Source organism: Silurus meridionalis, chromosome 23 (assembly GCF_014805685.1).
Source record: "Silurus meridionalis isolate SWU-2019-XX chromosome 23, ASM1480568v1, whole genome shotgun sequence".
NCBI lineage: Eukaryota > Metazoa > Chordata > Actinopteri > Siluriformes > Siluridae > Silurus > Silurus meridionalis.
In genome coordinates, this window is record NC_060906.1 from 524,814 (window position 1) to 539,332 (window position 14,519).

At 34.4% G+C, this 14,519-nt stretch overlaps 2 long non-coding RNA genes across 2 annotated transcripts in view; both read right to left on the bottom strand.

Moving 5' to 3' along the window:
• Positions 1-1,891, bottom strand: part of LOC124376858 — a 21,957-nt gene extending 20,066 nt beyond the window's left edge. The window contains exon 1 of the long non-coding RNA XR_006923918.1: positions 1,697-1,891. This is a non-coding gene — a long non-coding RNA (uncharacterized LOC124376858). The remainder of the gene's footprint in view (positions 1-1,696) is intronic.
• A 5,337-nt stretch (positions 1,892-7,228) lies between these two features.
• On the bottom strand, positions 7,229-11,687 carry LOC124376871. Its single transcript, XR_006923937.1, has 3 exons — positions 11,588-11,687; positions 10,587-11,286; positions 7,229-8,189 (listed from the first exon to the last, which is right to left on the bottom strand). It is a non-coding gene; the product is annotated as an uncharacterized LOC124376871 (long non-coding RNA).
• Positions 11,688-14,519: the final 2,832 nt, after the last annotated feature.

A 14,519-nucleotide genomic window follows, 5' to 3' on the forward strand; every position in this document is an offset into this window, starting at 1 on the left:
CATAAATATTAGTTATTATTTCTATAGAAACTCCATAATGCAGATATGAACTGTTCATTAGTAAAACACTAGAACATGGCAGGTTACCAGTCTTTTGAGGGTGAGGTCACATGATCTGTGCCCTGATCAGGGATCTCCATTTTTCAATGCTCGTGTACATGCAGAGTCCTGAAGACGCCGTTCTCTTCTGCTGGAATTAATCACATTCCTAGAAAACACAAAAACAAACATGCAGTTAAAACTGGTTGAAAATCTTCCTCTGAAGTCCCACTACAGGTGAAAGCCACAGACATAGACACAGACGCCTCATTGGCCGCTTTGGTCCATTTCTGTGATACGCCAATGCTGCGGCAATCTTGGTCCAGGTGAGAGTTCCCTGTACACAAATGCACCTAAACAGCATATATAACATCATAACAATAACAGAGTCATAATAGCAATAACCCTACAAAAAAATAGAGATATTCTGATGATTAATAGAAATTATATAGTTTTTAATGTTAACCCAGCTATTAGGGTTGCACAAGACAGTGCACTCAAGCCCGGATAAATGAGGATCCGGTAGAAATCAGAGCTTTATACCGGATCAGTCGAGGCCCGAGTTATGGGCATGTAGGTGAAGGAAACAAAGGTGACACCTTTTCACACAAAACTACAAAACATGTAGTTTTGGATTTTGTTTTCCCTCAATAATAAAATATTTCATTTAAAACTGCATGTTGTGTTCACTTATGCTATCTTTTACAAATATATTTAAATTAGTTTGATGATCTAAAACATTAAAGTGTAAAACATGCAAAAAAAAAAAATCATCAGGACAACACACTTTTATACATCACGATAGATAGATAGAAAATCGATCTTTCCACAAACTCCATTACATAGAAAACACAAAACAAACATGCAGTTAAAACTGGTTGAAAATCTTCCTCTGAAGTCCCACTACAGGTGAAAGCCACAGACATAGACACAGACGCCTCATTGGCCGCTTTGGTCCATTTCTGTGATACGCCAATGCTGCGGCAATCTTGGTCCAGGTGAGAGTTCCCTGTACACAAATGCACCTAAACAGCATATATAACATCATAACAATAACAGAGTCATAATAGCAATAACCCTACAAAAAAATAGAGATATTCTGATGATTAATAGAAATTATATAGTTTTTAATGTTAACCCAGCTATTAGGGTTGCACAAGACAGTGCACTCAAGCCCGGATAAATGAGGATCCGGTAGAAATCAGAGCTTTATACCGGATCAGTCGAGGCCCGAGTTATGGGCATGTAGGTGAAGGAAACAAAGGTGACACCTTTTCACACAAAACTACAAAACATGTAGTTTTGGATTTTGTTTTCCCTCAATAATAAAATATTTCATTTAAAACTGCATGTTGTGTTCACTTATGCTATCTTTTACAAATATATTTAAATTAGTTTGATGATCTAAAACATTAAAGTGTAAAACATGCAAAAAAAAAAAATCATCAGGACAACACACTTTTATACATCACGATAGATAGATAGATAGATAGATAGATAGATAGATAGATAGATAGATAGATAGATAGATAGATAGATAGATAGATAGATAGATAGATAGATAGATAGATAGAAAATCGATCTTTCCACAAACTCCATTACAGAGAAAACACAAACGCATTATTCCGATAGAAAGTCGTTTCTAGGAAAAACTCACCCACTTTTCTTCAGCACTGCTTGTTGTTGGACATGAATCTCACCGTTTCTGACTGCTGTTCAACATCTTTGTGTTTTTCCAACCGCTCCTCCAAATGGAGTTGAGGCTAAGAAACACTTTCACTTTCGGAAAACCGACTCGACTCTTTGAATCGACTCTTTGAACCGACACTTTGACGATTTGGAAAAATAATTATTTTAATTGCACTCCGTCCAGTTTAATTTGATGATCAAGAACTAAAAGAGAAAGTGCTGTGATTAATAACAGAATGTAGTGGAGATGTTGTGGAGGAGAGGAAAGTCAGACTTTTTCTCCCTTTAGAAACTTCTCCATCCTGAACTCCATACTGTGTCCCACTGGTGCCGAATGTGAAAGTGGGTCCTGAAAAAAGGTTTCTTCTCAAATCTTTTCAAGATTTTTTAGCCCTTACTTTTAGATTCTCACTTCATAAGTGATCTTACCATCATAAGTCCCAGTGTCCTCAAAAGAGTACTTCCTAATTAACAGCCAACATCCAATTTTGTGGTACTATCGATAAAACTTGTCAAATGTGTCATATTAAATGATAAATGTTATTAAACATGTAAAAGCAAGTTTTGAACATACATTTTAATTGGGTTTTGTGCCTGTTCTACTTTTATGTCTGACTCCACTGTAGATCGTGTTGACTGAGTTTGACATCATCTTGTATTTCTACTAATCAGTAAACACACACAAACACCAAAGAAAGTAAATAATGAAACAAAGCAGCAGCTTCTGCAGAAGTCAGTTCCCCCACAGCCCCAGCAGTCTGTGCTTCCAGCATCTGCAATCAAATTACAAACAGCCAAACACTCCACCATGATGATACCACGTGGTCATGCAACTTACTCGATTACAGTGACCAGAGAACTGTGATGAAGCAGTACAACTTTATTTCACTTTAAAGGAAACAACTGGACTTTGAACATCAATTTTCTCACAAAAAACCCTAAAGAAACCAGAGTACAGCCTAAGAAGGACTAAGTATGGTGTATGGTGTCAATTTCACATCATGAATATTGTGGTAATAAAAAACATGACAAACGTGTATTATATAATTGAAAACAAACTCAGTATTTTAATTATTTTTTTATTTTAAGCTTTAGTATTCTTTGTCCTTATTTCCAAGTTTTTTTGCTGTCCAGGAACAATTTCAGTTTCCTTTGGTCTACAAAATTCACCTACTAAAACATGTTATTAAAACTTACTGACTGTGTAAAAGGAGCTGTCAGGTTAGAATCAGGGGAGAAAGAGAGAATTTAAACTTGCCCATGGCCTGCATGAGTCTCTTCATAATTATTATAAGCATAAACAGACTTGGAGATAGGGGTTAAAAACTGAAGCATGAATATAAATGTAATAAAAAAAAGATAATATTAACTAAAGCAAACTTCAGCAGAATAAAAAAAAATAAAAATAAAAACTATTATTTTAAAATTTTGTTCTTTTTTTGTTATCAGCAGTGTTTCAGTCAGGTTAGAGCTCTCAGGATTTTGTGTCCTTATGAGAACTTCTGTGTCTGATTCTGAACTGACTTCCTGTTCTCCTAGACACAGAACAAACCATGTTATTACCCTAAACATAAACAATACTTTAGTTCTGGCAAACTAACCTTCAAAGTCCTTCCTTCTGCAAATAAACAAATTTATCCTTGCATTAGGTTTTCCAGTTTCTGTTTTATAGTCCTTCAGTATAAAAGGCCTCGGGGTCCCAGGAACATTAATGACCTCGGAGGCATCCAGGTACAGAAGTACATACTGTAGGGTCCTTTTGAATCCACAGTAAGGACAATACATTTGTACACTTTTATTGTGCTTCTATATTTGTTAATGTGTTTTGCACTTTTCGGCCACAATAGTTAAAGCTTAAATTATGACAGTAATCTAATTTAATTAGTTTTAGTTTTTCAGTTGCAATCAGCATTGTTATATCCTATTCATGTTTTAGTTATTTTACTGTTGAATTATCTGATGTCACAACGAGGGGAATCAGCATTTTTATGTGTTGGATGGTAGAAGAGTCTTTTATCTGGCGAAACTATCGGTTCTTTTGGGAGTTTTTCAACATACCCTAACTGCATTGAACTGGAATTTGAGGTTAAAAAGCATAGAAATTGTCTTTTTTTTTTACAATCGATGTTTTGGAGCTGCAATTAAACTGCATTTTAGAAGTTCAAACTCAGGGCACCATAGAAGTTCACTATATGGACAAAAATCCTGAAATGTTTTCCTGAAAAAAAACGATTTCTTTATGACTGAAGAAAGAAAGACATGAATATCTTGGATGACATGGGGGTGTCTATTATCTGTAAATAGGATTGTTCTGGATGTGAACTTCTCCTTTAAGGGTGAAAGATTTAGTCTCCATACATTTTTAATGTTCATGTGTTTATACAGGTTGGGAAAGTGACCTTTCTTCTCTAATACTTCTGTTGCATCTGATCCCACATTCTGCCCAAGGCCAGAAAAGATCAGGAAAGGTGTCTGCCTCTCAAACAGAGAAGCACCTTGTTGTCTTCAAGAAGGTTTGTTTGGTTGTTTGTTTGTTAGTTTTTTTCTGTTTTACATTTAACATATCGGTGATGGTTCTCTTAAATTTGCTTGGTTTTCTCAGAGTGGAACAAACATTGAGGAGCATTTTGGAGAAATCACAGCTATTGATAAGCCCTACCTCCTGGTTGTGGGATCTCAGAAGAATTCAGTTCAGCAGTACTTCATCATTCTTGATCAGCCATTCCATGCACGTCAACCTCTTCTCTTGGTGCCTTTGATGAGTTGATTAAGGCACACTTTGTTTTTGGCTCCTCTTACAACATTACAAGCCTCGCCTTTAAGATGCTGCCTCAGAAGCAACACTACGATCTCTTAGGGTGCTATATCCATGGTTGTCTACGACTGAAGGAGGCCTACTACTACAACATTATGCTACACAACATGTACACTTTCGTTCAGACCACTGTGTACAACATAGATGTTGGCAAAGTGAAAGAAAGTCCTCGTGTTGCTGAGGTCAGAGCAAGGCTGCTTAGCTCCGTACCATAAGTTATTCTGCCCTCATGAAGTGTTTTGTTTGAGTTACTTGGTTTAATATTGCTTCTTATTGCTTCTTACTTTTTCAGGTTTTAGAAAACATTTAAAAAAATAAAACATACAGAGCAAAGTAAACAGAATTTTGACACCACTGACACCAGTGAGACTGCTGAGGCAGAAGGACAAATTAGTGCTCAAGCACTTGATCAGATTGTCAGTGTTGGAGAGGTGGCCACAACATCTGTATTATTAAAGTCAAATAAGAGCACTTTGGATATGTGTGCATCTGCTGTTACACAACTAAAAGTTGCTGGGTTAAGAGTCAGTCTACTAAAAGTAGTTTTGTTTCATCTATGGAGGAAGTTGTTTTTGAGATTCAGAGTCAGGCCCAGGATGCTGCTTTGCTCCGTCTGTCTCCACATGACATTGCTACTAAAAGGAAAATAGAAAGTTCAGTTGAAAAATAAAAAAACATAATTTACTTTGTGTAATTCGGAAGCCAGAGAAATCAGAAACTGTTGAACCAACTGAATTAATGCTCAGCACAAGATTTGATATCAGGAGAAATAAAACCACTGGAACATTTGATCAATTTGTTGTAACAGATAAATTTGCTTATATTCCCTTTTTAGAAAAACTAAAGTCAATTCTAACTTATCTTATTGATTTGTTTAAACCCAAGCATGTTCCAAAGGAAGGTGTTTATGTTAAATGATGCGGCACATTATAAAAGTAATCCTTTATTTTACTTTGAAAAGAAATGCCTTACAAATTCAGTTATTTTATGACGATTTTGAGACCACTAATGCTTTGGGTTCCAAAAAAGCTATACACAAATTGGGTGCTATATATTTTACATTAAGGAATTTTCCCCCTATTTTTAACTCCTCTTCATTGGATAATATACATTTATGTGCCCTCTTTCATGCACAGGATATTAGACAGTATGGTTTTTATTCTATAATCGAGCCGCTAGTAAATGATCTAAAAGTGCTTGAGACTGAGTTTAATAATCCAGTATCTGGAAGTTGTGTTAGGGGTATGATTGTACAGGTCACACTGGATAATCTGGGTTAACATGGCTTATTAGGGTTTGTGGAGTCATTTAGGGCTCAATATTGCTGTCGTTTCTGTGTTCTTGAGAAAGATCACTTTCAACTTAAGTATTTCAACACGGCAGATAATTCTGCTGTGGATATAATGCACAACATTTTAGAAGGTGTCTCTCAGCTGGAGGTGAAACTTGTTCTGCAGTACTTTCAGCATCATATTTTGAGTGCTGGTGATCTTGCTGGTAGAATACATGCTTTTAATTATGGATACAATCAGCAGAGGAGCCGTCCTCCAATGGTCTAATTGTTTGGTGGAGGCAACGATTTGGGTTTAACTGACACCCAGTCATGGTGCTTGTTGTGCAACATGCCTCTGTTATTTGGTGATTTAGTGCAGAGATGATAAACACTGGTATCTTTTGCTTTTACTTCTGCAGATTGTTAACATTGTATTTTCACCAGCCCTGACTGAAGGCATGACCATTTATCTTAATTTAATATTTAATCCAAAAAATTATTTCTAGAAAAAAATCTGTTGCCAAAGCATCACATAATAATACATTACCCACAGTGTATAAGAAACATTGGAGCAATTCTGCACATGTGGTGTATGTTATGAAGCTAAACACTAATTATTTCAAACACAATTAAAAAGCTTCAAAAACATCACCAAAAAGCACCAGAGTTGTATGGCAATGCACTGGTGGTCTTTTTGCCAGTACAGATTGACTCTTGGTGCAGGGAAGATGGTGGAACTCGGTGGACTTAAAGGTGGCATTGACATGCTTCCAAACTAGGAGTGGAAATATCAGAACTTATCTATTCTGTAAAGTGGATCAAACATCATGGTACAGAGCATCACCCTGACTTTATTATCTGTACAGAAGCAGCATGTGAGATGCCAGTGTTTTGTAAGATCAGGACTATTGCTGTGAAAGATGTGCTGTTATGTGGAACACTGATGGAAACACTCTGTTTTGATGATCATTACCATGTATTTACAGTCAGGCTGCATCCAGACCGGGTTTTAAAGATAGTGAATGTTAACGAGCTGTTATTTCAAACAATTTGATGTTTAAATGAAATAAGGTACAACAGATTCTGTACTGCATATAGTGCTCTACACTGTAAAAAATGAAAAGTTGACTTAACTTAAAATTTCAAGGCAACTTGCTGCACAGCTTTTTTGAGTTTACTCAACTTTGGACCAAGTTGTTCATTCAACTCAAATCACTGAGTAAAGTCACATTTTTTTTTGTTCAGCTAACACAGTTTTTCTAGTCAAAATTACTTGTAATTATTTTCCAATGTGTCCCAATAAATTATGTTATGTAAACATTTTTCTATGAGTTTTCTGGACAAAGATGTTTTGGTAGCATTTACACAGTTATAAAATAAAACTATAACTGCAGACTTTAATTTTTTTTGTTTATTATCTTAAATACAAACAAGGTCAAACAATAGCCATACCTCCTAACAGTAAAAAAAAAAGAAAGTCAAAATAAAAATCCTGGAAAAATGTCAATCAATAAAAACACAATATGAAAATAATTGAAGATTCACTTTTAACCTTTTAACGTGTAAAGGCTTTGACTTTATTCCTTAGATGCTTAAAACATTAAAACACTAATAAACATGTAAAATAAAACATTAAAACATAGAAGTTCAACACTGTAACACTGGCAACAATGTCAACATGTACCTTACAAAATACACTGCAATCAATGAAAAGTTTTAAAACAATAAAATAAATTAGTACAAATATAAATTAAATAAAAATAAAATAAATAAAATGGCACATAAAGAATCTGAAAAGATAAAAAAATAAACGCACAATCAACAACAAAACACATTAAATAAAAATGACATTGTAAGACATTATATTAACATTTCAACAACTCAGTTTAACAATTTATTTTATTAATTAACATTTTAACATTAAGATGCTAATATTTGTTGAAATCACAAGATGCTCACACCAAAATGTCAACATTCCCATTAAGAGTTTACTTTTCACAGACTGTACCTTTGCAGAGCAGTAAGCCCCATTTTCATAACACCAAAAAAACATTTTTAAAACATTTTTAAACATAGTTCAACAATTCACAGTTCAACAACGTTCACAGGAAGAGCTTAGTTTTCAAAGACTGTACCCTTGCAGAGCATCGAGTGCCCATTTCCATGAACACCTTCTCAATTACCTCAAAAGTATATTTGAGTTCTTTTGGGTATTCTTGTAAGATGTGATTTGAGTGCACTTCGGGTTTAGGAGCTTTAAATACAGTTGTCATAAAAACAATTCCAATTTACTCGTCCTCCATGTTGCAGTCTTGTGTGTTTTAGAAGTTGTTCTTGAGAAGAGTGGGCAAATTTTACATTGCATGCTGAGCTCTGAAACCAGGAACCCCAGTAAATAAGCTGTATATGTGTTTATGCCTATTGCTGACCAATGTACAATGGCGATCAAAATTAGAGAACAATTTATAAACAATTGAACAATGCTGAAATAATGTCATCTTCACTGCTCAACAGTTGAAGGAGTTTTGTCCTGTCTATACCATGCTACCAGAACACCTTTTCCACAATATAAGGCATTTAAAAAAAACATTATTTTGCAGAAAACACACTGATCAAAATTAGAGAACACTTTCAGATACCTCCCAGTTATTGGTGTTAATCTGGCACCTGGTGCTAATTTCCTTGATTATCTGTAAACCCCTATTTAACTGGCAGCCTAACTTCCAGTTTCACTGACTCTGCAAGATGGTGGGCCGTTCTAAAGTGACTGAAAGCCTCCGCAGCAGGTTGTCCAGATGAAGGCCAAAGGATGACCCTATCAGCCATAGCAAGACAAGTTGGTCGTTCCAAATCTGTGATTTCAAGAATATTGAATCTTTACAACATCACAAACTCATTCAAGTCTGCCAAGAAGGCTGGTCGTCCACAGAAGACAAATACAAGAGAGGACACAATACTGCGGAGGATCTCAATGGGCAATCGTTTCCACACTGCAGCTGGAATTGCTCACCAGTTCAGCGCTGAACAGGGTAAGGATCTGTCTCATCATACAGTGTCTCGACGTTTAAGAGCATCTGGACTGAAAGCCCAGTCTGCAGTGACCAAACCTCTCATTAGCAGAAAGAATCAAAAGGCTAGACTAAGCTTTGCTGAGGAGCATGTTGTGTGGACAGAGGAGAACTGGTCCAAAGTTCACTTCAGTGATGAAAGCAAGTTTAATTTATTTGGGTCCAATGGGAAACATTATGTTTGGAGACAAACTGGAGAAAGACTGAACCCAAAGTGTGTAAAGAAGTCAGTGAAAAGTGGAGGAGGAAGTGTCATGGTTTGGGGCATGTTTTCTGCAGCAGGAGTTGGGCCTCTTATACAGCTGCATGGCAGAGTGAATGCAAATGTTTATCAGAACCTTCTTCAACAACATATGGTTCCTTCCTGCGTTCATCACCCAATCGGCCCGCAGTGTTGCGCTCTATGTCACACAGGACAACGCATGCAGGACAAAGCTCCATGTCACACAGCATAACAGGTAAAGCAGTTCCTTGAAACTGAAAACATTGAAATAATGACATGGCCTGCCCAGAGTCCTGATCTCAACCCAATAGAGAACCTCTGGAAAATCCTTGGTGACAAAGTTATGGCCAAGAAACCCACTACAGTCACCAAACTGTGGAGGAGACTGGAAGAAGAGTGGACCATAATCACACCAGAGCAGTGTGAGAGACTAGTGCTGTCCTGTGGCTGCAGATGTGCTGAAGTCATTCAGAGCACAGGCCTGTACACTTCCTACTAATTGCTGACTGTTGTAACCTTTGGAAAATGTTGTAATCTTTTTCCATGCTACAGTCATTGTTGTTCTCTAATTTTGATCAGTGTGTTTTCTGCAAAATAATGTTGTTTTTTTTTAAATGCCTTAGTTATTGTGTGGAAAAGGTGTTCTGGTAGCATGGTATAGACAGGACAAAAACTCCTTCAACTGTTGAGCAGTGAAGATGACATTATTTCAGAATTGTTCAATTGTTTATAAATTGTTCTCTAATTTTGATTGCCAGTGTGTTATGCTATGGTGTACAGGCAAATATCATGTACAACAACAAAACAAATATCTACAAAAAATATCTATAAAGAAATATCTATAAAATATTACCAGTATGAGTCAAAACACTACACTGGTCTAGGTCTGTTGGTAACATGGAAAATTAATCAGCATCACAAACACCAGTATTTTTTTTTCTTTTTTATAATCCATCATGTAAATTCTTAAATGATAAGTTGCATAAAAAATACTGGTGTTCTTGTGATAAAGATTTCTTGTTCATGTTACCAAAAGGCCTGTACCAGTATTGCATTTTGACCTATTGCTTAGTGCTGCTTACGACTTAAGACTTGTGTTTAATGCTGAAGTGAAATTAGTTTTCTGCGCTTCGTCACCACGATCAGGACATTCTGTGTAACAGCAGCAGCTCTTGACAGTAATCTAAAATGTTAAATATCTAACTGGACGGCCTGTTGTTGCATCATGGGTGATGGGCAAAAATTGATTGCAATTTGTATCATGCCCATTGAGTTTTAATCGCATTACACCGAGTCTTATACTAATATCTATGCCGAACACGACAGCGAATACGACAAAAGACAATAAACACATTAAATACAAGACATTTGTAGGGATCCATTGATTTAAAACACACAATTGTGTTTTATACTGGCATTAAAAGCTCTAACAAGAGTATATATTTGCAAGTCGCGATGTTTTACAAACATTTCACTTACTTTAATAAACGATGAAGTTTGGGTTGATTAGTTCGTCATGATCTCCTGCTCCCAAATTTTTCCGATAACTGTGGTAAATAAAGCCATTGCAAACCATGAAGTTAGATTTGCAAGATATAAAACTGGGATTGCGACATATTTTCACCTTGACAAGAACGTTCATGCAGAGCCGGCGCCAGACCATAACCAACTAATCAGCAACAATAACTTGCAAAAACGAGGCATAAAAAACCAATACAGTGAAAGGGCACACACATACAACTAGTACACACTGTCAGCTCATTTACCGTAAAGAAAAATCACAAAATAATTACGGTATCCAGCGTTCACAAACGCTTCCACACAGCTCGTGCCAACATTACATTTACGACAGCAAAAAAAAACCCCTGCAGAATCTGCTTTTATGCTTACTCAAGCCTGTCTCGATTAATGTACCAACTAGACAAAAAAAGCACGTTTTTTTTGCCCCCGAACATGCGTTTTAATTTTCTTGATTAGGTTGATCGAGCCCGAGATCATCCACGGCCTGTAGATTTGAAAATTCCGCCTCGGCTCCATTAGCTCCAGTTTCCGAGTTAGTGCTAACAGGTGTTTCCGTGATGTCAGATGGAATATGCGGTGCTGGCTGAGAGGCTGAGTGATAGGAGTACATTCTAAATCTGAAGAAGGTCTTGCAGAAGTAGAACCGACGAGCCATTTTCTAATATATTAAATGAATTAAAAAATTTTAACGCAGAACAACAACCTCTTAACGCCGGCACTGCGTTCATGCAAACTTGCTTTAAAATAATAAGCTTGACCAGTGACACTACATTTCGTAGTTATGACTTTCAAAACCAGGTCAAAAACAACTGTACATTCTACTGTCATTAAAAACTCTAACTAACATTAGATACATTTGCATGTTGCAAACAATGTTTAATGCTCACACTGATGTTTTACAAATATTACAAATATTTCAACATTATAAAAAATATAATAAAAGGAATAAAGATGCTTACTTTAAACGCTGACGTTTGAAGAGTTGATGAAGCTGTCCTGAAGCTTGACTGATGATCAAAATGGCGCCATCATTCCATGTTCACTCCAACGTCTGCACGTTATAGCGGCGCATGCGCCAACCTCCAAGCCAACTTGTGTGCTTGTAAACTTATATGTGCATATCCAGTCAACATTTCAAATTAAGTTGGTCAGACAATTTTTGAACCAACTTATTTCCACTTAGAGTCAACTTTGAGTTGTATTGTCCAGTTAACTAATAGATATAAGTTATTTAAACTTTTCGAAAGTTGGATTTTTTACAGTGCATTGCCATTTTATGCTGATGTGATGGTTTTTTGTGCATGTATTTAAGCCTGACATTGTTTAATAAATATTTTTAAAGGTTCATTGATGAAGTTGTTTTCTGTTCTGTTCTATTCCATGTATTCAATGTTTAAAAAAAAAATAAAATAAATAAAAATAAAAATCTGATATGATTTTACATTGTAGCAGAGAAAATTAGTCAAACCACAGAGTGAAATATTGACACTTACTGGAGATATTTGATCCCCAAATGGGTTTTAAATTTGTACTCACTGAGTGGGATTTTTTTACTAATAAAAATCTAAATAAACTCTACAAAAGTAAAATATTAACAATAATTAATTTCCCCCTAGTGTTAAATTTTGCTAACACAAATCAGAGTTAATGTTAATTTTAGAGTAACTCTATTCAGTGTTGAGCAGTGTTACATTTTTACTCCACACAGAGTTTATTTTACTCTGAACATTCAACACTGTCAAGAGTCATTTTATCACCAATTCTGAGTGGAACCAAATACACTCGGGTCCAGTGTTACATTTAACTCAGAGTTATTTTAACACTGCAAAATTGACTGTGAACCCTTTTCTCCTTAAACACTTTTTCCTCAATTTTTTCGATAGATGGCTGGATCGAAAATAGATAAATATATTAGATTTTTAAAGACATTTGAGAATAAATAAAAATCTGAAATTCGGCGATTTTTGTAGTAGTAAAATGCCATCTGGTGGTAACATGAGACATTGCAGTAGCATTAATTTGCAGCAGCACATTTTATTTAATTTAATAAATTATTTGTTTATGAAGAAAAATAAGTATAGAATCTATATAAATCAACTTGTCTCCGGGGAGGGTATTTTTGCTATGTTTCCACACGGATGGTTTTACTTGTCGGACCTGCGCTTCATGGCAGATTTTAGTGCTAATTTGAGACTTGCCGCATCAGAAAAATCAAATGTTTAGTGTTTATTTTTTAAATATCCGACTAAAGAAAGAACGTTGTGAATACATTTGTGTTGCGTTTAAAGTTTTAATTTCGCTCTTTTTATATTTATGTTTAATAAAATTAGATGAGTTCTCAGTGAATCATGAATAATTAAGCAAATTAAAATTAAAATTAATGAAATCGTTGTTATCATATTCTTTCTATTTCTATTATGATTTGTCAAACGAGCAAATGAATATTAAATTAAATAAAACAGTAACAGATAATTTAATAAATATTTGTGTTTGTTTTATTTATTTATTTTTATTTTGTTTTTAATTGAAAGTAATTAAAAGTGTGATTCTTTGGTTTATCCTTTCGTTTTCATATATTTATATATTCTTAATAACTTCTCAGTAAATCATGAATAATGTTTATATATTGATGCCTATAATTTATAGTTACTGTATGTGTTAAATTGGTTGTTCTCTGATATATAAGTAGTTACTGATACATTGATTGATGATTACATTTAATAAATACATTCGATTAATCAGAAACTTCTTTATTTTGGTCAATTTTATATATTTTTTAATTATTCAATAATTTTATGAGATTACTATAATATATTTTATTATATACTTTATTATTATTTAAAAGTAATTACACTTACTTTTATATTAAAATTAATATATATATTTAGTATTTTATTTATTTATGTTTATTATTTGACGTATAAAAATAGCCTTAATAATAGATATTGTTAAATATTTTTTTAGATGAATGTAACTTCAATGCAACACATTTATTCACGACGTGTTTAAATGTACCACGGTACCACGTGAATGTGAGTGTGTGTACAACACGCGCGCGCGCGCACACACACACACACACACACACACACACTTACTTTAGGATGAACCAAAGAATCACATACTTTTAATTACTTTCACTTAAAAAAACAAAAAAAAAGCAATTAATAGAAAAAAAAAAAAGACAAAGGAATATTTTTTAACACGTTTCATAGAATTCAATCTTGTACAGATATTTAAATAGGAACAAAATCTATGTAGTAATTTATCTAGTATATATATTATTGTCAATAAGTATAAATAGGATAGCTAATAAATAGAATATAGAATATATAATAGAAACAATGATTTCATTAATTGTTTTTTTTTATTATTTGCTTAATTATTCACTGCGAACTCGACCAATTTTTTATTAGACAGATATAAAAAGGGCGAAATTAAAACTTTAAATGCAACACAAATTTATTCACGACGTCCTTTATTTAGTCGGATATTTAAAAATAAATCCACAGTAAAATAAAAACTAAATATTTGTTTTTACTGATGCGCCAAGTCTCAAATCAAAACTAAAATTTGCCATGAAGCGCAGGTCCGACAAGTAAAAACCGTCCGTGTGGAAACAGAGCAAAATGCCAAAAGTACCGCTCGACGATAAGTTGCAATGCCTTATATCACCACTAGATGGTAGCATTTTACTAATACAAAAAAAAGTTTTAGATAGATAGATAGAGAGATAGAGAGATAGAGAGATAGAAAATGTAGATTCAGGTAATGGTTATAATAAAATGGTATTAAAAATAAAGCAAATGAATTTATTTAAAAAAGGTATTTATTATTAGATTATTAATAATTTACTAAGAATTTGTCTGTTTATTAAAATAAATATAACAAAAG